General features: G+C 41.3%; 1 long non-coding RNA gene across 4 annotated transcripts; it reads right to left on the bottom strand.

Moving 5' to 3' along the window:
* LOC137469417 (uncharacterized) lies at nt 1-25,727 on the bottom strand. 4 transcript variants are annotated; one of them, XR_010996487.1, is made up of 5 exons: nt 25,642-25,720; nt 25,007-25,305; nt 19,169-19,886; nt 18,162-18,444; nt 1-2,436 (listed from the first exon to the last, which is right to left on the bottom strand). It is a non-coding gene; the product is annotated as an uncharacterized lncRNA (long non-coding RNA). The 4 variants fall into 4 exon arrangements; XR_010996489.1 differs by lacking the exon at nt 1-2,436 and adding an exon at nt 8,393-8,574 and having other exon boundaries at nt 25,007-25,132; nt 25,642-25,727; XR_010996486.1 differs by lacking the exon at nt 1-2,436 and adding an exon at nt 8,393-8,574.
* Between the last annotated feature and the right edge of the window lie 920 nt (nt 25,728-26,647).

Below are 26,647 nucleotides of genomic sequence, written 5' to 3'. Positions count from 1 at the left end.
TTGAGACCTGGAAAACTCTCTCCCCAGACAAGATAACAACTGCTGCTGCTGCTGCAACTGTGAGGTGATGTCACATTAGTCAAGCAGTTTAAGTGGCAGCAGGCTGTGCAGGAGTAGAGAAAGTTCAAGTTTAAAGGCAGCTGTCAATGCACAACTGAACAGGGAGGGGGTGGAAAGGAGAACTGTTAGACCTGCACATAATGGAATATATTTCTAGGAGGGGAGGGTTGAGGTTTGGTAGTTTGGGGCTTTTTTAAATGTAAATCGAACCTTAGAAATTAATTGCTGCTTTCAGGTAGGGATCGGTCGAGGAGCCTCTCCGGTGTGGAGCACCCAGCAAGTACTCTCACAGACTGGTGATGGCCAGGAAACTTGCAAGTATGTCAAAGCTGCCTCTTTCTCTGCATCATGTTTCATGCTAGCAATCTTATGATGAAGAGAATAGAGAAGTGCTCTGACAGCATGAAATAACCCCAAGCTCACACACACACACACACACACACACACACACACACACAAACACACCCTCTACCCCTACAAAGTAGAGGCCATCTCCAACTCCACCATCCTGTTCCTGTTCCATATGGGAGATAATTTGTATTCACCCAGATGCTAGGGAAGTTGTAATTCCAAGAAGTCTAGAGCATGGACTAAATAGGTACTGGATTGCCTGTATGATCCTGAGGGAGGGAGAAATGCAACCCACTGGGTGATGCCATGAACACCTGGCCCCTGTAAAACACAGAAAGCCAAGCAGGCAGGACCTTAAGGCAAATCTTTCAAGATGCAGGTATCTCAGTGACTAAGCATACCTCCCATCCTGACAATTCCCACCACAGGTATCAGCAAGGTATTGCAGCAATGAATCCTGTATTTCACCAAGATGATTTTTTTTTTTTTTTATTACACCAGCACCCAAAGTCAGACAATTGGGCACTTTGAAAACACCCCCTGTTCAAACCTGGGCCTCATGGCAAGTCTGCCTCATCTCTCTCTTCAACTGTTTGGTTGGTATCCAGTTTTTGTGGGTATTGGGGGTTTTCTAAGTGTGGGTTTAGGGTTTTTTGAAAGTCTAAGTCAACAGAACAAATCCGGGAAAAATATAGCAATGGCTAATTTCTAATGAAAGAAATGTGCAGACTTAAGGAATACATGGAAAGAGGAAGATCTGGACTCTTTGCACAAAAAGTGTTTTTTTTCCTTGACTTCTCACGGTGTCCTGGGGGTGGGGAGGATACGACGGTCTTTGTGTTTTTCATTGCCACCTTCCCTATCTCTGGAAATTATGATACTCACAGACATTGAATTCTTCTCTCACCAGAATAAACCCACAATAAATCCAATGGTTTTGAGTAAACTGGTTACACTTCCCCAGCTGCCCCCTCCCCACACCACCCTGGTGTCCTCGCCGTGCCCCAAGGAGCCCTGAAAAGCATTTGGCCAAGGGTGGGAGGAGGGGAAAACTGAGAGGGCTCAGTGTTGCTGTGCTACGAAGTGACAGATAGAGCCAGCTAGGCAGTGCCCCGGCCCTGAGCACGATGATATTCATTTCACACAGCCCTTGCCTGTTCCAGCTGGAACGATAGGAGATGCAAACTTTGACTTCTGCATTTGAAAGAGATATTGTTTGATGGAAGTGTGTGGGTGGCGGGTAAAACAAGCAGCTAAGTGTCAGCACAAGAAGCAAACATTCTCCTTTCCTCCCTCCCCAATGTAGTTTTTGACGTAATGAGCATTGCTCCCAATTTTCCTTCCAAATAGACATTGCACCCGTCCCCATGGCAACTGTCATGCTCAAAAGATGTCCTGTCAGGAGGCATGAAAGGCCCAGAGACATTTGTATTAGATGGTCACAACTGTGCTAGCTAACGCTTACCAAATACACCACGAGGCTGCATTCGTCAAAATGAAGAGCACAAACATTTGTGTTCCATTAAACAGAAATTAATAAGATTCAAATAGGAAGAAACCAAACTGGACTGTTTTTTTTGTGTATACAGCTGTGTTATGAAGTAATACAAGGAACATTAGTATGAATAATGATTGCACATGTGCATTCAATTTATTTCTTCTACTTCTTGTATGGTCTCCTTTAACCCTTTTTCTCTATAGGTTTTTCAGAAATCAAACACAGGTTTAACAGCTGGGTAAGACAGGGATTTCAACTGCTCCTTTCACACTGCCGAGGCCCAATAGCACTTCTTTATTTAAAGGCACTCTGGGTCATTGGGAAGTTTTGCTTTTGAAAAATGTTCACATACTTCATGATTGAGCACATGAAAATGGTGGTCTCAATTTTACCAGGGAAAAGAAGCGGTCCAGTCTCTAAACAAGGCAGGTTGTATCTGGAACTGCTGGGCATCTTCCTACCTCCCTCGGCCACAGGAAAGCAGAGCTGATTTATCCCAGCTGAGGATCTCGCCTCAGGTCCAGGCACTGAAAAAAAATAACAAAATAGAATCGTGTTTCCAGCTCAGCTGAAAATCAAAAGTGAAAGTTCAGGAAGACAGCAGAGCCTCCTCCCATGACAGCCCTTCTCCTGGCTCCTCATCACCAAACGTAACTTAGAGCAGTTCCTTTCACCCGCTGCTGCAAGTAAACAACAAAAGTGGACTGTGTTGCACAGCCTGACAATGACAGTCTGTACTTGGCTTTACTGGCCACAAAAGGCTGTGGTAGCTTTGCTTTCTCTGGTCAGATGAACCTCATGCTTTTTATTGCGAGAGGGGGAAAAAAAGGAAAGCTGGCCAGGGTTCTGGTTCTGCCACAGGCCTAGGTCGGCTACCCAGTGTGTGTGGGTGTACCAGTCCCTGGACAGCCTCCACATCTGCTGCTTAGAATGATCCTCTCCTGTTTTGACCTCCTACCTTCACAGGCAGCAGAAATAATCATACCAGAACCTGCATTTCCATCGCACAAGGTTTATATTCTCACAAGGTCTAGTTTTGCAACAATTTGAATGCATATATATTTGTGCCAGGAGTCTTTCCTCCTCCTCCCCCTCTTTCCCCCTTTCTCCTCCTACTCCTGTCTCTTTCTTTTTGTCCCTGAAACTCCTGTTATCCCCCAACCCTCCATCTTCTCTGGCTGAACTGAATAACACCCTTAGCCAACACCGGGCAAGTGGGAGGAGAGGCAGCAAATGGAAAACATTTCTCTTTCTGGCTGTAATTGCAAAACAGGAATTTGCTATTCCATCAGCATGCACATGTCCAGACCTGGACTTCTGTAGAAAAGCCAACTTTCACTTAATCCTTTGGATAGATAACTATTTTTCTGGAGAAGTTTCACCAGTCTCCCATATTCCCGTCCTTAGTTTCCCCAAGCCTTCTGTCCTGGTTTAGGGCAAATCTGGGAGGAAACTTCCAAAGGGGTCCCTCTAGAAAGCAGATTCAAGTGGCCTTGCCCCCAACTGGTTCAGGAAAAAGATTTCCTTCAATAAAAGTGGAAAAAACCTGTTTATTTAAGAAGCAAAGCATTCACAAGCAGAAAAAATGAATAATATTAAACAATAAAACTTCTCGCTGTTCTGAAAAGATGGCAAATTCAGAAAGTCCTCTTCGCGGGGTTGTAGCTCGGCTCTTCAGTCTCTTATCAATCTCTCCTGGGCTGGAAAATGCTGCATACTTCAGGACAGGACAACAACCTAAAGAGAACAACAGTCTTCCCCAAACCAAACTGCTGCATTAAGCAACCAGCTCTGGTCAGTTCTGGATGACTATAAAACAGCCCTGGCATAGGCTCATTCCTGTTGTTTCATCTCCTGTGTTTGCTGTGAAGTCACATGAGGAGATGCCCCTTGTGTGAAGCACTCTCCACCATCTTGAACATCTCCAGACTCTGAAGACACCCAGCCTTGGAGCAAAGCAGGAAACTTAGTCCACAGCACATGTTTTAAATTGGAAAATTACTATTTGCTGAAACAAGAAAATCTTTACTACAACTAGACCTTTCCTGAAAAACTCCTGTTCAGAAGCTCCAGACCAAGCTTCCCTCCAAAAAGAAAGAGAACTCCTGAAGAAGCACATCTTGGTGCAGTTGCTTAGCTGAAGGTTCAGACACCTGGCTCAAGCCCTGGCCTCAAACCCTGAGAGAGAGATTTAAGCAGTGTCTACGCCCTCCAAGGTTTGTGCTTCAAGAAATCATCAACTATTTTTGTGTGTGTTAAGTACACTGTCTCTCCCTCTGAATATTTCTGAAAAATAATTAACTTGGAATCCACTGAAACAAGGACTTATTTTTTTTTAAAAATTAAGTAGAAAAAAAATTCTCAATTTATCCTCTTTATATCCTTTCTTTATCCAGCATCTTCAAGGAGAACAACACAATATTCTGTATTCCCATGTGGAATTTCCTTCTTCCAAGAAGAAAAACGAAAAGTTCAATTTTCCTGCTAAATAGCTTACATGCCTAACAATATGTGTTATGATCAATTCTTGCCATATTCATAAGCAAAAGTCACAATAATGACAATAATGGGTGTCACTTTTAATGCCAAACCTTTCAGGAATATTCCATATTTCCCAGCCGAGATCCCTCTAAAAGATCACAAGGTTTCGTGATCTTGTGTTTAACATATCACACGTATTATTTCAGCTCAGGCCATTGTTTCAGTGAAGCCTTGGAGCTTTTGCAGTCTCCAAGCCTGCATACAGAGAGATCTTTGAATGATGTTTCTGGGCTAAAATCCAGCTTTGATTTTTTATATTTTTGTCATTCCTCAGCTGGATAACATGGTATGTGACAGGAGCCATCAACACTCAGGAAATGTGGCCCATGTGCCTCTTCAGCAATGTAAGTTACCTTAAGTTTGTCAGGCTTATTCTTCCCTCCCTGGAATGTTTTCTGCTATCTTTTTTAAAAAGCTCAACATTTTAAACTTCAATTAAAGAAGTAGAAGCAGAGAGAGATGACCTAGGAGGACCACAGTGAAACTGTCTAAGCAGGCAGCACTAGGGTTGGGAAAGCCAGAGCCTACCTGAAAGGTGATGAAGAAAAGCTTCACAGCAGCAAAAGCAAAAGGAAGACCAGGGAAAATGTGGGCCCACTGCAGAATAGGGCAGGAGACCTGGTGACAAAGGACATAGAAAAAGACCAAGGTACTCAAATCTCTCCTCCTTGTCTTTACTGGTAAGATATACCTTCAGGAATTCCAGGTTCCTGAAACTGGTGGAAAAGGTGGGAACCAGGCAGAACTTCCCTTGGTGGAGAAGGATCAGGTTAGGGAATATTTAAACAAAACCAAATGTACCCATGCCCATGGACCTGGCAACTTACACCATGAGGGGGAACAGTGGTTGCCATTGTGAGGCTGCTCCTGATGGTAATGAAAAAGTCATGGGTATCTCAAGAGATTCCTTAGGACTGGAGAAAAGCAAATTTCATTCTTATCTTCAAGACTGACATGAAGGAAGATCCAGGGAACTATAAGCCACTCAGCCTCAACCCAATCATTGGGAAAGTAATAGAACAAAATAATTTCCAAACATATTAAGGACAAGTCGGTGATTGGGAGAAGTCAGCATGGATTTATAAAGTGGAAAATATGTCTGAGCAATAGAGAGTCTTCTGCAGGAGCTAGGCAGCTGAACTGGGGCTTAGGCAGGATACAGATACCAAACACAAAATTGCCTTTTTCCCATTTCTTTCTTGAGACTGCACCATAAGAGGGATGGCATCATCTCTGGCAGGCCTCTGGCCTCCCTCATTTCTGAGTCAACTTCTTTAAATGAGCAGATTGTTAAGAGTCCAAAATATCTGCAGACAAAGCTGAACAACATGAACTGATAAAAGTCAAACTTCACGAAAGATATTGCCTTGTGTGCATTAGCCAAAAACTCTACCCTTGCTTGCTTGAAATCTGTATTTTATTTAGTTAGTCTACATGAATATGTGGTTATGGCTGCAGCATAAAAATTCTCGTAATAGTCTTTATAACAATGAATGCTCTGGCCCAAATATTTTCCTTTATGTCAGTGAAATTTCTGATAATTAATTTTGACACCTTGTATTAAAATAAAAATAAAGAGCCCTTACTGAGGTTCTTTAGCCAAAAACGTAGCATAACACTCAGAGAAGCTTGAAAATTTTCCAGAAGACAGGTTTTTTTGTCAAAAAAGGTTTCCCTGATTTTACAAAATGGAAAAGTTTCACGAGAATACCACTGAAAGTTTGGCACTTAATTGTAAATATAACATTTAATTTTAGCTTTATTGAACTGTCCAAAAATTATTCTGTTCTGGTCTACACCATGAAGACCTCAGAGGTTTCAAATTGAAATGCTGAATGACAGAGGTGGGAAGGTGAATAAAACCCTCTCACTTTCACACAGGACAAGAACATCTAGCAGATGTCAGGCTGAGAGCAAGCAAAAGGAAGCTCTTTCACGTGTATTTATGCTGAGGATGTCCTTCAAACACGACAACAATAAAGGTTCAGGCAACAAATCCTATGTGTGCTACTACAAAGACACCAACCCCAACACAGAAAGTCTCTGAGCCATGACTACTAGACAGTATTCTAGTGAAGAATTGCTATTTGTTTGCTCTTTGATGTTTGGTACAGGATGCCTGGTTCAGGGCAAAATGAACCTTTCATCTTCTGTTTCCAGGGAAGTAGAAGTGAGCTTTCTGACTGGTAGCAAAATATTTTTTTCCATCTGAGTATTTTCTGCATATTCTATCTTTATGTTTTTCAGAACAAAAAAAAAACCGAAACAAATGCCACACACAACCCCACACACACACACCCAACATTCAGAGGCTTTTATTACAAAAGATTGACTTTTTTTAGAGAAAAAAAACCCAACCTTTATCAAATTTCAAGTTTGTTATATATTTAAAAAAACATAAAGAGAAAATAATGAAGCATAGAAGAGAAATTTTAAACTCTTTTAAAACAGGTAACACAACCAAACACTCTTTTACTTTTCAGACTATACTTTGTTCATAATTCACTTAGTTATTTCAGCAGTTATTTCTGCAAAGTGTACCATGCCTTATGTAACAACACAAACAAATTCAATAACTAAGCCAACCTTAGTTTCTGCTCACTAAATTTGTAGTCTGAAAGAATTTACGTCAGGTGTACCCTCAGCTTTTGGAAGAATGGTCTTGTCCATTTTGCTCAAGGGACCAAGAGAGTCCAGAAGCATGAAAATTACTCAGCTAGGGTCAAAATCCAGATTGGAGATGTCATCTTTAATTTTTAATGCCCTTGGCTTTTCCTATTGGCATAAGAATCACAATGTCTTACTATTTTGGAAAGTCTATTTCTTATTATTTTAATGTAAACTTTAGAAAAAGCAACATGGTTAATCATTCAGTGACTAAGTATGAAAATTGTTAGAAGGAATCTTTACAGTTTATTTAAACATTTGCTAACTACCATGCAAAGATTTACTAGCCCTTTAAAACTATGATTATTTTTCCAGGACATTGGAAGCTCTTTTAAGATCTGTTACAATCCAATAAGCAATTATTTTTCAGAGAGATTTCACAAAGTATTGAGCTATTTTTCTTTATGCTATGCCTGGCACGTATATGTAGCCAGTTTGCAAGTTTGGTTGTCATGAATATTTCTTGAGAAACAGCCTTGGACGGAAGTAATTTTTCTAAATTAAATAAATATGTTGTTTCTGATTTTCCAAAATACCCAAAGGAACTAGCTTTCATTCTAGATCAATGGCCTGCAAAATTTCACCTTGAAATATGATGACTTTTTTTACTTAGTGAAGCATAAAATGTCTCTGGGAACAAAGAACTCTGCAGAAGATTGGGTGCAACAAACTTTACTTTCTCAGAAAGCAAGTTTCCTATTGATTTTAATGGAGTTGATTACCTAAATTTTCATGTTAGCTGACAGTCAGGAGCACTTTGCACAGGTGTCTGTACAGTCAGTATTATTTTGCAATTAGCTTTCTGGGATATTTGGGCTTCTAAAAAGAAATTAGGTTTGTTTGCTTTCTTAGGAAAAGAAAAATTCCAGTCCTCTAACAGATAAGGATTTATGAGAGTCAAATTCCAAATCATTTTAGACATGATCCCCAAATCCTTTTTTGCATTGTCAGTTTGTATAAGAGGAGTTGAAGACTCCAAGAAGCATAGGGGTAGGAAATAAAACCTTTTGAGGTCTCAGGCCTCTCTGAAGATAGTAACTCAAGTTGGGCTGGGAGCTCTGGGTACAGCAAACCACTGTGGATGAATTTCAAAGACACTCACTAAAACCTTGAGGAATCAGTGGAGAGATATTGATTTAAATGAGGTCTTAATGGCTTTGTTACAGAAGGGGGACAAGAGAGTTACAGAACTTCTGTCTCCTCAAGACCATGAAGAATTAGAAATGAGGAGGTGCAGATGTGCATAGGGAGGGCAACAGCAGCCCTGTTAACACTATGCAAGAGCAGCAAGGAAGCGAAGGCAGAATGGGTTTCAGAGTGTTTATGACTTCACTGTTTGCTTGAAGATAAACATCACTTCAGCTTAAATCTCTCTGCAAGCAGGGCTTTGTCTTGTCTAAGATACACTTCTCATTAGCTTTGGCAATAGCTGCACAACTATCTCTCCTCTCAGTGCTCTGCCAAAAAAAGGTAATTTGGATGTACAGGAAGACTTGGGACTGCTCCACAAAGTGTTATCCATAGAAACAGAGTCAGCATGTCACACAGATGTGCCCAGAAAGGCTATTAGATCATCAGGATTTATTTACCAGGGTAAAATAGGCCATGTTTTGTTCATATTTGTTTGGGTTTGGGGTTTGTTTCTGTTTGTTTGTTTGTTTTAGATTAAATTTGTTCCATATCACATTTCTTACCTTGAGTTTCTCTGAATCACAGACTTCCATATAGACATCTAGCCTTGAAGTGAAGACTTTTGGGACAATAAAGTGCTTTGGTTTTCCAAAACATTTTCTTTAATTGTACTTTTCTTCACTTTAGTCCCAGAATAACTTGTGATGAAAGAATGTGTTGCACATTCAAGTTACTTATTCATTCTCTTTTTAATCAGATTCTGAGGTCTTGCACTGCACAGAATTTTTTTTTCCCGCACGGGAATATTTTTCCTGGCTCATTTTTTTTACATCTTCTTCATTTTTACAATGTATTTTTATAAATATGGCATGACCAGAACTGTACATAATGTTCCAACATCTGTGTTCCTGCAGTAATATACAAATGCAAAATTATTTTCAACCATATTGATTTGCGATATTTTCTCATCTATTATTTCCTTGTTACATTTGAGTGAAAAGCTTCATTACAACTTCCTTTTACCCATTGAAAAATGCAAATTAAAACCAATAAATTTTCTGAAATAATGTTACATCTCTGAAAGTATTACAGCTGAAAACACATGTTTTCATATATGTAGGGGTACAAGGAGAACCTAAAATACAGCTGAAAAGTATTGGGTTGACATTTTAAAAACTAAGTATTTGAATGTTTTAGTCTGAAATGTTTAATTTCAAAATTTGCTTCAGCTTTATTGTATGAACATTTTATACTTGAATACCAAATAAAATATTTCTATGTGGCCAAATATTTAATTTCTTCAATCTATTGTGGCTTTTTTAGGTCATCAATCGAGAACAATTTAAAGAACAGAATAGCAAACTAACTAGGAAAGGCTTCTATTCTGCCTCTTTTATTGATGATTTTTACTTAGTTTACTCTATTTTTTTCTTAAAATTTCTGTCTGATGAGAGAACCTCTCATTACTTTTCTTTAGAGTTACCTATTTTTCTTCATGAATCCTGGCACAAAGTCAATATCTCAGTTATCTGAAATTATCCTGATACACTAAAATCTATTAAGCATCTTCTAAATATCAGACCACTTAGACAAAGGTGATCTCCAATATATCTTCCTCTGGAACAGGTAATTTTTAACAGCCTCTGAAGGTATGTTGCTCTGTAATACTCATGTGAGCAGCACCTATTGCCTTCACTTCTGTGAAGTGTCTCATGGAATGATTTATTTCAAACATCACTGGCTACATCTTTAAAAGAATTTTTGCCACCTCTAAACTATGAAATTCCTATAGGAATTCCTCATTGGCCTCTTTTCCTTTAATGATCCACCTACAGTTCTACAATGGAAAGACAGGTATTTAATGAACCCATTTATTTCCCTGTGCCTTTACTTTCCGTATTATTTTTCCACATTGCCATATTCGTGTCTACATCATCTTTTTCCTGCCACACCTTAAATATTATCACTGTAGTTCTTTTATACCTAGTTCTCTTTCTCTTTCTGTCTCTTGTTTGTGGAATTGAAATGCTCTGGTCCATGCAGTACTTGTCTTCTAAAAAGCATTATTCCTTACTGTGCTTTTTCCTGGCTTTTCTTTCAGATCCCTGAAATTTGCAAGAGTCCGTCTTCACTTATTATTAAAACTGTCCTAGTTTTTATTCTCTGTGAGTCCTATTAAACATTCTTTACCTAAACATGCTAAAACAAAGCTTTTAATCTTATGCTACCAGCATAACTGCCTACAAAGCACATGGTTCACAAATGTGAAATGCTTCAGAGAAAAAGGCAAGGACATAGTAGTTTCAAAGTTAGTTCTTTTCATCATGTCAGTTTGCTGTGGCAATGATTTGAGGGTTTGCCTGAACATTTGTTATTTAAGGAGTTAATCACAGTGTTCTAGGATGCCATCACCATTCCATGCTCAGTCCTTGCACTCTTGTGCTGACTGGTGGGGCTCAGAGCCACAGTCATGGCTGCACAACCCACAGTCAACATCCACATCTACTCTCGGGTTTGGATTTTGCTTAACATGCCACTGGCATGGGTGGATGCAGCCGGAATGGGACCATGCTATAAAAAATAGGATTGTTGCCATTCAAGTGTGATTTAATTGCAGAGGAAGAGCACTTGAACAAAAGCTAACTTTATTGACACTGGTGAGGAAAGCCCTATTCTGGGGAGCCGAGTGTTTAAATGGTGGTTAAAGTAACCTCTAACAAGAAGGATCTTAGTACTTAAATAATGGGATCAGGGGGTCATATGAAATCCTCTTTAAGACGGCAGGCTCTTTATATAAATCGTGAGAGCATAATCTCTCCAAAAAGCACAAATAACAAAGAGGGCTCAGTACATAGATGGTAGGTCCACAGGTCACTCAAGTTTAAGTCCCTTCTAAAAAAGGGGAATTCAGTACCTAAATACTGAGAGAACAGTGTCATTATGTACCATCATTACAATAAGGAAATTATTTTTAAGATGGAAGAAGCAACCCCTTTTGCTTCTCTGTGGAAGTCTGTCACTAAAGTTGTGACATGCATTTCTAGACATACATACAGCAAGGATTACTTTGCCTATTCCGAGAGGCTTCCTGAAACCCTGCAATTTTATTGACTTAATTTCTGTGTACAGATGTGTCCCTTCTACCCTGGACTTACACCAGGCACATGGTGTCCCCAGTGTCTCGCTGCCCCCCTCCCTTGTCACGTTATCCCTCCCTGCTCATATTGTACCCTTGTCCGGATGACGGCACTCACAGCTTTTTGTAAATGGTCCTAACTCCATCATGTGGCAGCTTTTATGTGGTCTGAAATACTGCCAGCTGCCCTGGTCCAAGGCAGAGTGACTCTCAGAGCCCTCACAGGACTATCTGGAATAACACATTGCTTCTCAGCGTGATGCACAAAGACTGGCGCTTCAGCAGAAAGCAGCAGCTGAATGGGACATGGAGGGAGGTGTGGCCTTCCCACAGTGTTTATTTAAAATTAATCATCACTGCCCTGGAAAGCACATCAAAGATTTGGTGTGGAGGTGCCATTTATACGAGAGGAACACATTGTACATAACTCCTATCCATTATGGGCCAAGCTGCAATGTGGCTTTAAGAGAAGATGGCTCTTCCAGGGAGCTATGGACTACTGGGACCTTGGTCCTGGGTCTTTCCAAGTCAATTCTACCAAGGTCCTATGGAGTGCTATCCAGACCAGTGAGCCCCTGGTCCAAACCTAATCAGTGCATTGCTTCTGAGAACTCCGGCCTGTTTTTAGAGTGTATTTGCAAGAGCAAGGGGGTCTTGGCTCATCCCATGAGACATTGTTCTATGCAGGCTATCACTTCAAAGTGAGAGAGCATTATACTGTATTTGAAACATGTTATAATGTAAGAATCAGATTATGTACAAATACTCTCTCATAAAATTGTGTTGGTGTTCTACTGCACATTTGCAAGCAGAACATTTTATTTATTACGTTTTTATATGTAATGCAGTTGTATGCTGCACTTAGGGGAAGAAGAAAAGCTCCCATAATGAATGTAAATACATCTTCAACTCAAGCAGGCCCACTTACAGAGATATAAATCCCACTGAGGAGCACAAGTCTGGCAGGTCTTTTATGTCTTTTGCTTAGAAGAAGTACGCCTTCCTGGTGAAAGATCAGAGGGATGTCTTTCACCTTGAGCAGAGTTACATTGGTATAACTGAAAGTAAAATATCTCTCTGTGCTTAACCGGGGTCTGTGTCATTTGGATTACATGTCTAGGTATATTTCTGATAAAAGTGTCGTCTTCGTTTAATTCAGCAAAGACAACTGCAGTGAAAAGCAAAGATTTTCATCATTAAAGTAATATTGGCTTGTATTTTGATCAGGTAACAAGTTTGCACAATTTTGGTAAAATAGTAATATTATTATATATATATATATATGCATGCATGGAATGAGTGTGGGTATGCATATGCATATATAAATGGTATTTACATTCTCTTCAAATATATGCTTCTAAAGAGAGACTGACCTGGTAGTCCAAGATGCGGAGAAACTCTGAAAACACAGGTCACATGCATACTTACTAGATTTCTGCTGCTTGGTAAGATCTCATCCTGAACACAATGAAATCAAGAGCAAAATTTTCAGTCACTTCCCAAGTACAGAATCAGGCCTGCTATCCAACCACAGCTGAAATGTTTGAGAAAGTTTTGCTAGACCAGAAAAAAAAAAAAAGAGTGGCAGGCACATTTTCAGGTTAACTCCATGAAAAAGAGATGTTCCACTACAGGAAAAGGAAAATGAAGGCTTCAGTACAGTGTGCAAATGCGTGTGTAGCATCTTAGGGTGTCAGTCCTCATGGTGGGTTGGTGTATGCTTTTAAGTACTCTTTTGGGTAGGGACTAATTACTGCTGGTTTAAATCACATTAAATATCTGTGGGTGCAAGGGCTTATCAGTGATTATAAAGATGATAAGGGACATTAACATCTTGGTTTTACTTCAACATTATTTTTCACTATATTCCATGTTTTCTATGCTTGTGAATATTCCTAGTAAGGAATGTTTTTTGGAAAAAAAACAACTTTTGGGAAAAAAAAAAACAAACAGAACTTTACATGGGTGGAAATCAGTGTGGCTATGAGCCTTTCCACTCCTCCAGAGCAGTATAATCCTGAGAAAGGTACAGAGTTGCCAGGATCAGGGTTGTGTTTTGGTAGAAACTTGTCTTTTTCCCTTCTACAAGAAACTTAGAGCAAAATTTTGCAGCTGCATTTGATTGTATGTCAGGAAGGTGAACTGACCCTACTTGTGTTGCCCCTGTTTCTGGTCCTAGAACAGGCCATCTTGTCATAATGTGAGAAGTTCTGGACCACTAGTGATTTTAGGGTGATGAGATGATGCAGAGCTGAGTCTGGTCCAAACAGCTGCAGCAATTACTTCTGTAGCATTAAGTTTAAAACATTTTCGTTGCCCATGTCTCTAATATCTGACTAAGGTTATGAGCTCAGATTTTTTTTAGCTTTTTTTGCCCAACATAGGCTCAGTCTCTATTCTCAAGCTAAGAGTGTATTGAACACACCTCCCAGCAATCCAAAGCCATGAATCCAACATTCTCCTACACTCCAAGAAAAGGTTTTGTATTAAATTCCTTCAGAAGATTTAAAATGTTGTTTGGGTGTTTTAGTCTTCTGTTTTCAATAGCTGTATTTTTTTGGCATGTTGCACCTACATTGTTTCAAACTTACTTCTTATAAAGACCCGCTTGTGATGTACTTAAAGGGTGCTATATAAATTAATGTAAATCATAAATCATTTCAACAAATATTTGCTCTTCAAAACCAAATCAAACTCAGGAGAGTCTGATAGTGAAAGGAACACACAGGACGATGAGAGGAGAACCATGTTCATCCTGCAGCAGACCATTACTGGTCATCACCAACAGCCTACAAGATGCCAAGGCCCACCAGCCCTTTTTTGTGAGCAGAGGAGCCACAGCCTCCATCTTTGGGCTCCTATGTTACTTCTTGGCTGTGCTCACAGGCTGTGGGGCAAGGGGGAAGAAGGAGCCCAACCTCGGCTCCTGGGACAGAGGGAGCATGTTGGCACACGTCCTTCCTGCCTCTCCCAACTTGATGTGCAATTTTCAGGCACAAAACTATTGTTTTGCTTGCTGGGCCTTCTGCGGTGGCTGGGCCAAACTTCCTGCTAGGAGCCAGGATCTGCAACCTTATGAAAGTTGCAGGGCCCGGCAAGCTGCCGGTATTTTCAGCTGGATTGAGCCCAGAACAATTTTATTTTCATCAGAAACGTTCCCTAGCCCTACCACATGTGCAAGCATATATGAAACCACCAAGAAGGCTCCCTCCCCCAGCTATCTTATTTAGCTAAAATTCAGCTGCCCAGCAGAACTGTTTCTTATCCAAGCCCTTAGAGACTGGAGAGGAGTGGAGAGATTTAATTATAATCTTTCTCTCCCTGCACCTCCCACAGTACACTAATGCTTTTCATTAGCCGGAGCCAAAACCTTGCTTTATAAGCTGTGAGAGCTGTCTTTTAAAAAACACATCCAGCATTAAAAGAGTTCTAAATGGCAGTAACAGCAGTGTAACCCTCATCCACAGGTGTGGGAGATTCGCTGGAGGATTGCTGGTGGAGAGGTGAGTTTTATTTGAAAGACATCTGATTCCTATTTCTGTCCACTGGCAGATTACGCCTCACATTACAACACTTCTGTGCCCACTGACAATTTCAGTCCAAATGAATGAGAGAAAGACTCAACATCCAGGAGCTCTGGATGATTTTTATAAGTATCCAGATGTTTAGACTTTTATCTGAAGCTTATACAAAAAATATGAGGCCACTCCCAGGGGCAGCTTGACAAATATCCTGTCATTTATTTAGTGTGTAGGTCTAGAGCAGACATTCATACATACGTATCACTGGAGTAGGTACATCTGTTAACCTCAGTGGTATGGAAATGCAGGAAAATGAAGAATTACATTTTTGACCCACAACTGCAGTGTTATTTGAGTGACACAATTAAAGGAGTACCTTATATTGATGGAAAGGTTCTGAGAAAATCTAACTGACTTAATTGTCATTGCCTTACAGAATACATTGATCTGACTTTCATCTTTGAAAAATTAGAGTTTTCTTCTGGCACCGCCCCAGAAGGTGACTATTCAGTGGTCTGAGAACACTATGAAACAGATGGAGCTTGGTTCCCCACAACACCTGATTCTCTATTTTTTTCCTTTTTTTTTTTTTTTTTAAGGAAAATGTCATTTTTCTTCTCACTCCCTTGCCCTCTGCCAGCTTCAATGGTATAAATAGACAAATAAACCTCAACAAATCACTAGGGTGGCTTCAGGGTTATTTGTTTGTTTTATCTAGTAGCCCTTGGAAGCTTCAGGCCAGATGTGCCAGCTCTGTACAAACACTGAGTGTGGTGGGTAATCCTCATGTGTGAAGAGCTGACAGCCTGTGTGGAGGGAAGAACACAAGCAGCAGCATAACAAATACCTGTCTGGTCAATAAAGGACAAGTGAAAAGGCCATGGGATTACATGGATTACAGTACTTGGTTACACAGATTAACCAGGCAATTAAAGGCAGCAGGAATAATAAATATCCTTCCAAAAGGAGCTGCTATTGGGCTGTAGGCTGAATGTGGCCATTCCAACTCTAAACTGGTTTTGCCATAAACACAAAAGCACAAAAGATGAAGGAGAGGGAGAAGGCCCTGGAAGCAGTCCCACAAATGGGACACACTCTCCTTGATTCCTCAAGAAATTTTATACTGTTGACTGGGGTCTTTTTCATTTATATTTTGATGTTTCTTATCTTAGGTTTTAAAAGGAAATCTGCTGAATGTCTAAAATGCCTTTTGGCAGTCAGGCCTTTTGTGGCTGATCACTGTCTTAAAAACAGTTTAACTTATCAAGAAGCTTTGGTGTAGATCTGGTGTAGTGGGTTGGTTCATTTGGTTTTTAAATGCTTTCTTTCGGATCACTTTTAATCATCACTTACATTGCACATGGCCATTTATGCATTGACAGGTTGATGGGGACTTTAATGTACATAAAACTTTCTCTGTCAGGACTTATGCTTCTCTGTCAGATTTTATCCTGCAGTAGAGAGGGTTCATGTACTGTTGCTGACAGATAAAATAAGCTCCTCCAGCAGCTGCAGCTCTGCCTCCCACAGATTTTTTTTTTACTGCTCTGGTTCTGTGTCCCCAGCTAAGTGTTGAGAAAGCACAGGGCTGTGCCAGGACAGACAAGCAGGAGCACGGCACCAGACCTGCAAGAGGGACAATGACTTCGCCACCCCGAGGCCTGTAGTGCAACACTAAATGTTTGACATCTTTCTTTAGTCTCAGGTGCAGGAGACAGGTAAGTAAATTCTTGTATTCTAAAGAAAAGTGAATTTCCAGCCTGGATTTCTGCAGAGAAAACCTAAAAGGCAAGAAGCTGACTTTGAAAAAAGATACAAAGTCATGAATCACATAAAAACTGAAAAATATCATTAATTTAAGTCTGTCCCATGATTTTAAGGACCTGAATGCTGAATTTGAAACTCATGGGTTTCAATATGAGAACCTGTTTTCTGTTGTGTGGTTCAGAAGGCAAAGCCCTAAGGTTTCTGACAAGTCTGGTGCAATCATCTAACACTTGAGGTTTGCAGATATTATAGCTGATATGAAAAGATGCCCAGCATCTGTAATTCACACAGAAGGCAATGGAAACTGCAAATACTCAGCTCTGAAGGATCAGCCCTTTAATCATTAATATGTTTCCAGATCTATAAAAAAAAATGTTTCATAAGACACTTTATTTCTGCAAGAAATTCCCTGTTGGCAAGAGACTTTTCATAGCTCCTTAAAGACCTATAAGAAACTGTGGAAGAAATAAAGAGGGGTTTTGCTTATGGAAATGAGACCTACTAGAGAGCAACTGGAAATGTTTTTATGAGACTTTACAATGGAACTTCAGTAGCAGTTCCATGTTGATTTTTATTGAAGACCCAATATTTTTTCTTTTTCTTTTGAAAGCCTAATTTTTTACCACCTGAAGCTTCACGTGTGGTCTCTTGGCAAAGGAGAATATTTCTGTAATGGCTGATATGATATGGCTTTGTTTTAGGTAAGGAGATATTTCATAGAACACTTCAAAAATTTCTTCAAAGCTTTCCTTGTTCATTTAGAAGTTGAAAACAGCTTACACTAAAAAAACAATTCCAGTTTGATTTTATATTTGTTCTTAAAGAGGTAGATCTCATAAGCATATTTTTGGTAATTTCAGTGGTACCAAAATTTTGGGGTTTATTAAAGGTAATTTCGAAGAATATAATAAAAATAACATAAAATATGAGAAACTATATGGATAGAAGATTTAACTATTACATATAGGTATGTCAATCAACACGAGGATATAAACCAGACGAGATAACAAATTAAAATGTATGCTACAAGCTTTGAAATAATTAATGTGTTCATGTGTATTAGAATTATTCAGCCTTCTTTTTGTATTGATGATAAATATTTTTGTAAATAACTTGTTCCAAGCAAATTTAACCCAAACTACTGTTCATGTCTAATAACTGATTTCTAGTAGTAGCTGAGAACTGCCACATTCCCTCAACTGACTTGGTACACAAGTAGCAGTTCTTGTAGGGAAAACATAAGGAAAAGTCATTTCAGTGAGAGCATCACACTGAATTTTAAACAGACCTATCAAAGTGGACAAAAAACTGAAGTGCCCCATATATGACAAACAGTTTCGTAGTGATACTTTGAGTTACCCCAGGTATCTCTGAAGAGAGCTCTAGGACAGAGAATCTTCTTCCCTAAGCACGTCCGGAAAGGAGCATGTAGCTTTTTCATTAGCCAAATTTTAAAATTCCTTCAGCAAAATTTTAGCCAACAACTCACAAGGTTTTGTTAGTGGATTCACTTTATCTTGTGATACATGGCCTGATCACAGAGGTCACTGCATCTGACCTCTGTTTAGGACTGCTTGTTCCAGGCTTTCCTCCATGGCCATGGCTGTCAAAGTGCCACCCTCAGGCCTGCCTCCCTGTCCAGCATGCTGGGGTGCTGAGTCTTCCACCTCCTTCACACTAATAGACACTTGAGTTGCAGCCCACAGAGATTTCACCTCAGTTTTCATTAAGCCTGCTTCTGGGAAGTTCTGTTGGTCTTGCCCTTTGTTTTCCTTAAGAAAAAAAAAATGCAGGAGATAAAGTGATTCCTTTAATCTCTGGAAAAAGAATATTTCTCCTAGCAGACAAGTGCCACATCTTATTTCTGTGTGCTCCCCTCTACTTTGTTCCTGTTCTCTCCTTTTCCTCCCCTTACGCTGATAAATCCATGCCTGCTTGTTTGCTTTGCTATCTTCAGAACAAAACCTTTTTATTTTCTTTATTTATTCCCTACTGATATTTTTACTGCCTTTGGTTATATTTTAACAGGTATTTATTTCCAGAAAAGAGGAGAAACATGGAGCCTCTTTTCCAATTATGCCATTTTGCCTATCATATATACAGTACGGTGTATATCCTGGTATCCTGTTTTTCTTCAATTACAGCAGAAAATGAATCCACCTAATTCTTTACCACATGAAAATATACTATGCTCAGTAGGGAAGAGACTGCTTGCTTGTCCTCTGTAAACTTTTGCTGAGGTTTGATGAAGAGCAAGTGCAGAGGACTCCACCAGCAGGGCTTCCCCAGCCAGCTGCTTGATCACCATCATGCTCTTCTGCTCTGTCCCTGTGAAGTGCTCAAGTGACCTGGGGCTGTAACTGCTCAAATTTGGCTCCTTATAAACTCTGCCAGGTCAAAAACTCATTTCAATCACAAAGCAACTATTGTAGGGTGAGATGTTATACCCAGAGTAACAATAACTTCTATACTTCTGTTTCAATGAACGACCCTCACCACCAAGAATAAGAGCAATGCCGGGCAGGCAGACTATAATGTAGGTAGGTTGGTTTCTGATAAAAGGGTTAACTTGCAGTCCTGATCTCAGTCAAATAAATTCAAAGTTTCACAGAAGTTGCACAACAGCTTGTTTTCCTTCTTCTGCTTCTTCTGCAGCTTCACATTTCTCATGGTAATGAGTACCTGTAGCAGAAGATCCAATGAAAAACACTTTTTTTTTGTAGTCTTTCTCATGTAATTTGAGATGAAAATGATGACCAATCTCATCAGAGTACATTTTCATGTTTTTCATAAAATTCTCAGCAATATTCAATGCTTTTAGTGACTACTTGATTTAGACTTCTGGAGATTCACCCTTATTTGCTAATCACTGTCTCTGGGATTTGATCTGTATACCTTGCCACAGACTTTTTATACTGTGCTGCTTGTGATGAGACAGCGCCATGCAATACATTCCATCCAGTGTCTCCTTTAACTGGGACCTGGATATCAGGTCTTGGACAAAGATTTTGAAGGCAGCACTGAATTTACATCTAGATATGAGCTTAAGCAGCAATTGCTCAGTGATTTTCTATGTAGGTTCCACAGTGTGATGCTGTGTAGTAACTGGAGATAAAATGTCCTTGTGGATTGTCTTTCTGTACTGAAGTAATTCCTTATGTGCTGCTTGGATGGCTCCTTCAGAAACATGACATGGCTGTCTCAAGTAGTATACCTGTTGAGAAACAGTCCTTCGACCATTGGGTTGTCCACAGCAGAATTCCTCTCAAAACAAATGGGGTAGTGTTAGTGGTATTTGAGGGCTTGGCTGCATCACCTGCTTTCTCAGATATTTGATGTGTATATTGAGTTGCTAAGCTTGTCTCAAGGTTTTATATGTGCACATTTATTATTACTATTATTGTTGTTGTTGTTATTGTTATTACTATGTTTTATTTACTGTGAGGGTGGTGAAACACTGGAATAGGTTGACCAGAGAAGCTGAGGATGCCCCATCCCTGGAAGTGTTCAAGGCCAGGTTGGATGAAACTCTGAGCAAACCAGTCTAGTGGAAGATGTCCCTGTCCATGGCAGGGAATCTGGAACTAGATGATCCTTAAAGTCCCTTCCAACTCAAATCATTCTAGGATTCTAGCCTTCAATGGCTACACTCCTTCAAGAAAAGAAGAGGTTCTGATATATAATACCATGGTATGTATTTAATGTAGGATTCATCTGACCAACTTTAGCCATCAAAGTGATTTCCACCATTCCAAAACAGAATGCACAAAATAAGTGGGATCATCTCTTTGCTTGTGTGTGCCTCTCTGATTCACTCCAGAGGAAATCCAGAAAAGCAGCTGAAACCACCCTTTGGAAGTGGAGAGTGGATGCTGTCATGTCCTTCAGGACACGGACATGGTAATTTCTCCATTTACTGTAATTTAACAATTTATTCTTCATCTAACAAGCCATAGTAATTTATTGTGCACATGATCCCAGCTCACCCAAGCTAAGTGCTCATTTTAATCATTCTATAAAGACATGCCTTAAGTTGTGGCAACTCAAAGTGCATGGTCATATTTATTTTCTCAAAGTGCATGGTCATATTTACCCACTTTGTTCCAGAAAGTCAACTAAATCTTGGCTAACACTTTACACATAAACCAAGACACACAAAATTAGAAAAATTAGAGAAGTAAAAGGTCTACAGTGGTTTTTATTTCAAGCAAACCTTCCAAGAAACAATGCAAATATATAAAAGTAATAACATCTAGATGTCCTCAGTGTAAAGTTGGGAGACAGGCACTAAAGCTATCAAAAATATTTATAAATATTAGGAGTCATATTATATTTTTATTTGCTTTCAAACAGGAGCTGTGTGGCTCAGGGAAAGGAAACACTGACCTTTCACTTCTGTTCTCTCCAGCTTCAGTGCTGCTGCAGGCCCTAAGTGAAAATGAGTCTATTGGTCTCATCCAAACCTCAGCCCATGTTAGCCCACATTACAAAACACCAGAGAATTTGGCATGATCAGCAGTTTCTGCTCAAGAGAGGCCCAGGACTGCAATAGCAGAGGTGTTAGAGATCAGAATTTGGGAATGCTGGTTGAGTTACATGGGAAAGCAAAATACTTGGTCTCCTGCTTTCATTGGGACTGTATTCACTTGCACAAAATAAACACAGTATGAACAATACAAGAAAATATTTATATCACAGCAAATGATACTTATAAATAAGGCAAACAGCTCATTACCACCATTCACCAAAAGGTCACAGAGTGCTTTTAAAGCAGAAATTTAGCTGCACTGGTGAAGCAGTGTAACATTGTTCTTATTTTACAGATGGAAAAACTGAGGCACACAGACACCTTCCTATCCAAGACCGCACAGGAAATCTGTGGCAAGACCATCATAGGCTGCTGATCACAGGAGTCTGCATGTGTAGGGGTTTGGGGAGGACAGCTGAGCTCCCTTGCACTCAGATGCCTGTGGCAAGAGCTGAAGCGCACACCAGCAAAAGGTCAGTGTATCCATTCTCCAAGCCACAAAGTTCCAGTCTGAAAAGAAATATAAATGCAATGAGATTTTTCTGAGGTTTTTCTTTTTCAAATATTAATTGTTTCTTGGCACCAGGAGTCATTTTTACATCAAAAATAGTTATGTATTATATACTGTTATTTACCTAAGTTTGCACTGTTTGTAATTTGGAAAGTTTAATGAGAATAGAAATAAAACCTGTAGATTACTAGATATCAGCCTGATGCTGTCCTCTTAGCACCATGTGATGGTAAACTGTTCTAGCTGAAATGAGTGAATGTGCTCTTATGTCTCTGTTTCCAGGTTACTGGGTTTTTTCCTGAACTGATATCCACATTACTTCCTTCTTACATCCTCCGAGCTGTAAATTAAATTAAACATTATTCTGGATCCCAGGGTTTTGGCTATAAATGTAGCTGTTTGGACTAAAATCAACCACCCAGAAGAAAGTAACCTAGGAGAAGCAATGCTTGGGTACTGTGACAGAAGTGACTTTTATTGGAATGAAGCCAGAGGAAAATCAGTTGCTTTATAGCTGGGGATCTCCCTGATCCTTTTGCAAGCCTCACAATATCATCACCAAGTCACCACATGTACACAGACTATCACTCCTACAAGCTATTCTCACTCTTCATTCCCAGGTCCTTGATCAAATGCTTTGGACTGCTTTGGGTGACTCCAGTACTATCCTTCACACCTTTCATTTTTGAAGGCTCTCCCCTAATTTGCTGTTTGCTCTCTGCAGATTCCTCATTTAAAACCAATTACTTGGATGCTTGTCACCCAGTTCCCCTGCATAACAATGAGCCCCATTAAATGGGATTACTGGCTGAGGACACTGCCATGCTCTCTAAGCACCAACCTAGTGCTGGAAGCGGCATGGACCTGCAGGACTTCTTAGGGCTTACACATACCTGGACAGCCCTTGGCAAGAGGACCACCCATTGCAGGGAAGAAAGATGAGATTTTCATTAAAAACTGCACAGGACACCATATTTAAGTGGTGTCCCTCATGTGAGCTTTCAGCCTGTGAGGAACAAAGCCAGGAAGCAAAAGGAAGTCACAGAGGACTTGGTGCAGCACACCTTAAGATGCATGTGCTTTGCAGCACATCCAGCTGACTGCACCTCTGGCTTGCAGTGTGAAGCACCAGCAGAAAGTATTGTGGAGAGACCTCAAGGAAGAAAGCAAACAAGAGAAGAGTCACGCTGTGACGGCTTCTTCAGGCTGAGACATCTTGCTAACTTTTAAAGCCAAAACACAGTGGTAGTGTTAATGATGCTTAGGTTAAATATCTCACCTTCTTCAGACAACCCTGGGGGAGTGAAACTCAGTCTGAAATGAGAAAAGTTTCCCGAAGGTGAGTTCATAGATCACAAAATGTGGAGATGGAAAGAATCTATTCAATCATCTATCGCATCTCTCTGCCAGTTCAGAATTACTCCCCATGATGTTTTTAACATAACTGCTTTTCTCATTAAAAAAAAAAAAAGGGGGGGGGGGATAGGGGAGAAATACCTAAAAATGGTCTATGAGCTTTTCTATGAAAAACTGTTTGATTCCTTGACTTAATTCTAGTGTCTCCTTTTGCTTTGTGCAGATGAGTTCAGCATGTGCCAGGATGAAGAGCGAACCAATATCTTCTGTAGGGACTCTTCCACCATCTGCAGCATCCAACAACTGGAAAAATCCTCCCAATAACTGGGTTTCATCTGCATTTTCTTAACTGTGTTCAGTTTCTCCTCCCTTTGCATGAGACTGAGAAGTTGTTCTTTCATGATAGTAGTCTGTGTGGTTATGGACTAGCTGACCTGGAAAGTGCTACCAAGTCTCCCCTATTTCAAATATTGCGTGCACAATGAGACACACCTTTGCTAAAATAATGGAAATAAGCCACGAGTCTAAAAAGTGGTTTGGACGGTGCAGTTATGAAAGAAACCATCCTATTTCACTGTGGGGAAGAGAAGAACAAAGAGTGTTTTTCACCTCTAACTGAGGATTCCACAAGTCTAACACTGTATTTTTCCCAGTTTAATTTATGTGCATGTGTTACAGAGTCTGGATCTCTTTGAAATGTCCGGTTTGACACTGCAGCCTGTTTCACCCCCAGCACAAGTTTCCTATTTCCCTATCAGAGTCCAGATGTCCTGAGGCCCTTGGAGGGCTCCTTGATGATACATTTATTTGGGACAACCCTGTCCATCCAAGAAAAGTTCAGAAAACTGAAGACAACACATGTATTCCTCAGAATATTCTGTTAACACAGGCAAATGGTAACCTGTAGGGGCAGCAAGACTTCTCACTGCTCCCTCTGACACTAATGCTGCAATGGGAGTGGTGCCAGCAACCCTGTTTGGCTTGTGTGGAGTTCACTTTGGGGCTCCCCAGCCCATCCCACAGACACTGTGGCCACTTTCAGACTACTGAGGTGTGAAACACTGATATCAGTGTAACATCACAGCTAACAAATCTTATTTTATCAATTTAGAGTAACAAAAGTGAAGTTCTTCTCGCTCCACTCATCTCTTGTATTCATCACTGTGAAATGGAAGAACGTGTACAGAGTCGTGCAACAAGCTGTCACATCAGCTTCAAAAGCAATGGCCCACACAAGCAAATTTCCCTACTGTAGAGTCTTGTTATTCAAGATTATTTAATCAAAGGTGGCAGAAAGCAAGAGGTGGTTGTTGTTTGTTAGTTCTTTTTTCCCCAAGAAAACAATTCAGTCATTTCCAGAACTGGCCTGAGTGTTGACAGCAGCATCTACCCACAGATACAAGGTATAAATTGCTTAATTATGTGTGAAGATTATGGGAGTCATGTCAAGCCTGAGTCACCAGCAGTTATTTGAAAAGGTAAAACAAAAATGATTAGCAGATTCCTTTGGAAAGTGGTTATTGTAATTTTCCTTCATGTGCATGTGGGTGTTGCTGTGTATCCTGGCAGTGCTGTGGCTACCTTCACATGTGTGCAATGGCAGGGGCCAAACAAAACTCAGGGCTCAGACATTGCAATATTAGCAGCCTTCCAAGGGACAATGCAAGGGAGCAGAAGAAAAGCTGGAAAATATTATTTCCTAAAAAAAAAAAAACAAAACCAAAAAAAACCCCAAAAAACCAAATCAAGTAAAATCTTTGGGTTAAAGACTATTATTGTAGCACTAAGGATCTTTCCCTCATCTGGTTTTATGCAGAAAGCTTTCAGCATTTCCAGAACTACCATTAAAATGAGGAATGCCCAGTGATACTCCATTTTGTGTAGTCTCATGCTGCTGGCAAGTGTTGAGCCCACTAGTGTGACTGACCACAGAACGTACCTGTTGGATGTCACGGCACAGTGCAAGCGGCACAGTCCTACTGGTAAGTTTAGTTAAGGCTCCTCTTCACTGGTGTAATTTTTGACTCCTCAGGAGAGGTAGGTGCTATGGTGGTACGTGTTACCACTGGCAAAGGCAGAGTTGCACTTGAGGTATCACCAAAGTAACCGTGTGATTACAAAAAGAGAGAAACCTGTCTCTTGCCATAGCTGTAGATTTTCAGCGCTTTGGGGAGTGCAGCAAACATTGTATTGGAAAACAGCCTTCCCGCGGTGTTTGAGTTCCCGCACTTTCAATCCCTGCAGATAGCGTGGAAGTGGGTGGAAATTTAATAGCGATAAAAAAATAGCGATAGTTAACCTAATTACTTTGACCTTCTGAAAAAGCTGAGGGGAAAACGCACAGAGAAGTTTCTTCCTTTTGTTTATTTATTTACTGTCCTTCCTTTCCCTGCCTCTCCCTTCCCCTCCTCTCCTCCCCCGCCGCCCCATCCCATGCCCCCGCGGCCCGGCCCCGCCTCCCACCACTCGCGCAGCCCTCCGCAGCCCCCGCGGCAGCATCACTTTTTCCGCTTTTAATTCCTCCCACCTTCGCGTTCCTCCCTCCCCGCGCCCGCTCCGCGCCCAGTTTCTCACCTTCTCCGCAGCCTCCCGCCACCCACGACGGGGCTGCCGCGCCAGACCCGGCTCCCGCTCCGCTCTGCTCCCGCTCCCGCTCCCGCTCCGTTCCCGCTCACGGCTCCGCTCCCGGTGCGTTCCCGCTCCGCTCCCGCGCAGCCCCCGCCGCTCTCCGTCGGCGACTCGCCAGCGCCACCAGCTGGGCGGCCGCGGGAAGGGCGGCCCCGCGCCCCGCCGGCCGCGCTGCGGGGACTCGCGGGGACCGAGGGCGAGTGGGGCCCGCGGCGCTCCGGGGCCCCTCCGGAGCAGAGCCGGCATGAGGATGACTGATCGACACCGATGCAGCCCTAGCCTGTCACCCCGGGAGCTGCGCCCGCCTACGCATCCCAGCGCCAGAGGCGCCCTGGAGGACGCTGGCCGGGATCCCTCGCCAGTTCCTGCTGGTTTTCTTCTGGGCAAACGAGGTTACACCAGGCATTGAAGTTACGCGCCATCATGTGCAGAGCTGGGCAGCAACGTGAAAAGCTGGTTAAAGCCCGAGTAATTCTGTCTCAGCCTTTCCTGGGTTGTCCATTCCCATCCGTGCGGAGGCTGAGCCCAGGCCTGGCCTTGTCCTGCCCGTGGGAGGGATGACGAGGGGCTGTGGCAGCTGGAGTGCCCCGTGGCTGTGCCCACCGAGGGCAGCATCTCTCGGCTGCCACCTCTGTGTGCCACAACTGCTCCTCCGCAGAGCGGCCGTGCGGCAGCAGGCACGGAGCCATGCGCGGCACCGAAGGTCACAGGGATGCTCCTTGGGGAAATGCTCTCTGTCCTGAGTGTGCTCTCTCGTCCGGTGTGCAGACTCGGCAGAAGCCTTCAGACAAAGGGTCTGGAATTAAAAACTTTCACATTATGCCTGTCCAAAAGGGAGGTATTGATGGACTGGCAAAAAAAACAAACTTTGACAACTCTTTCTTTCCTTTGCCTGTTTGATGGCACTGCCTTTACAGTGCTTGTTGCACACTGACCTTCTCTAATGACCACA

Source organism: Anomalospiza imberbis, chromosome 2 (assembly GCF_031753505.1).
Source record: "Anomalospiza imberbis isolate Cuckoo-Finch-1a 21T00152 chromosome 2, ASM3175350v1, whole genome shotgun sequence".
NCBI lineage: Eukaryota > Metazoa > Chordata > Aves > Passeriformes > Viduidae > Anomalospiza > Anomalospiza imberbis.
Note: the sequence above shows the minus strand (reverse complement) of the source record. Positions and strands in the feature narration are given on the sequence as shown.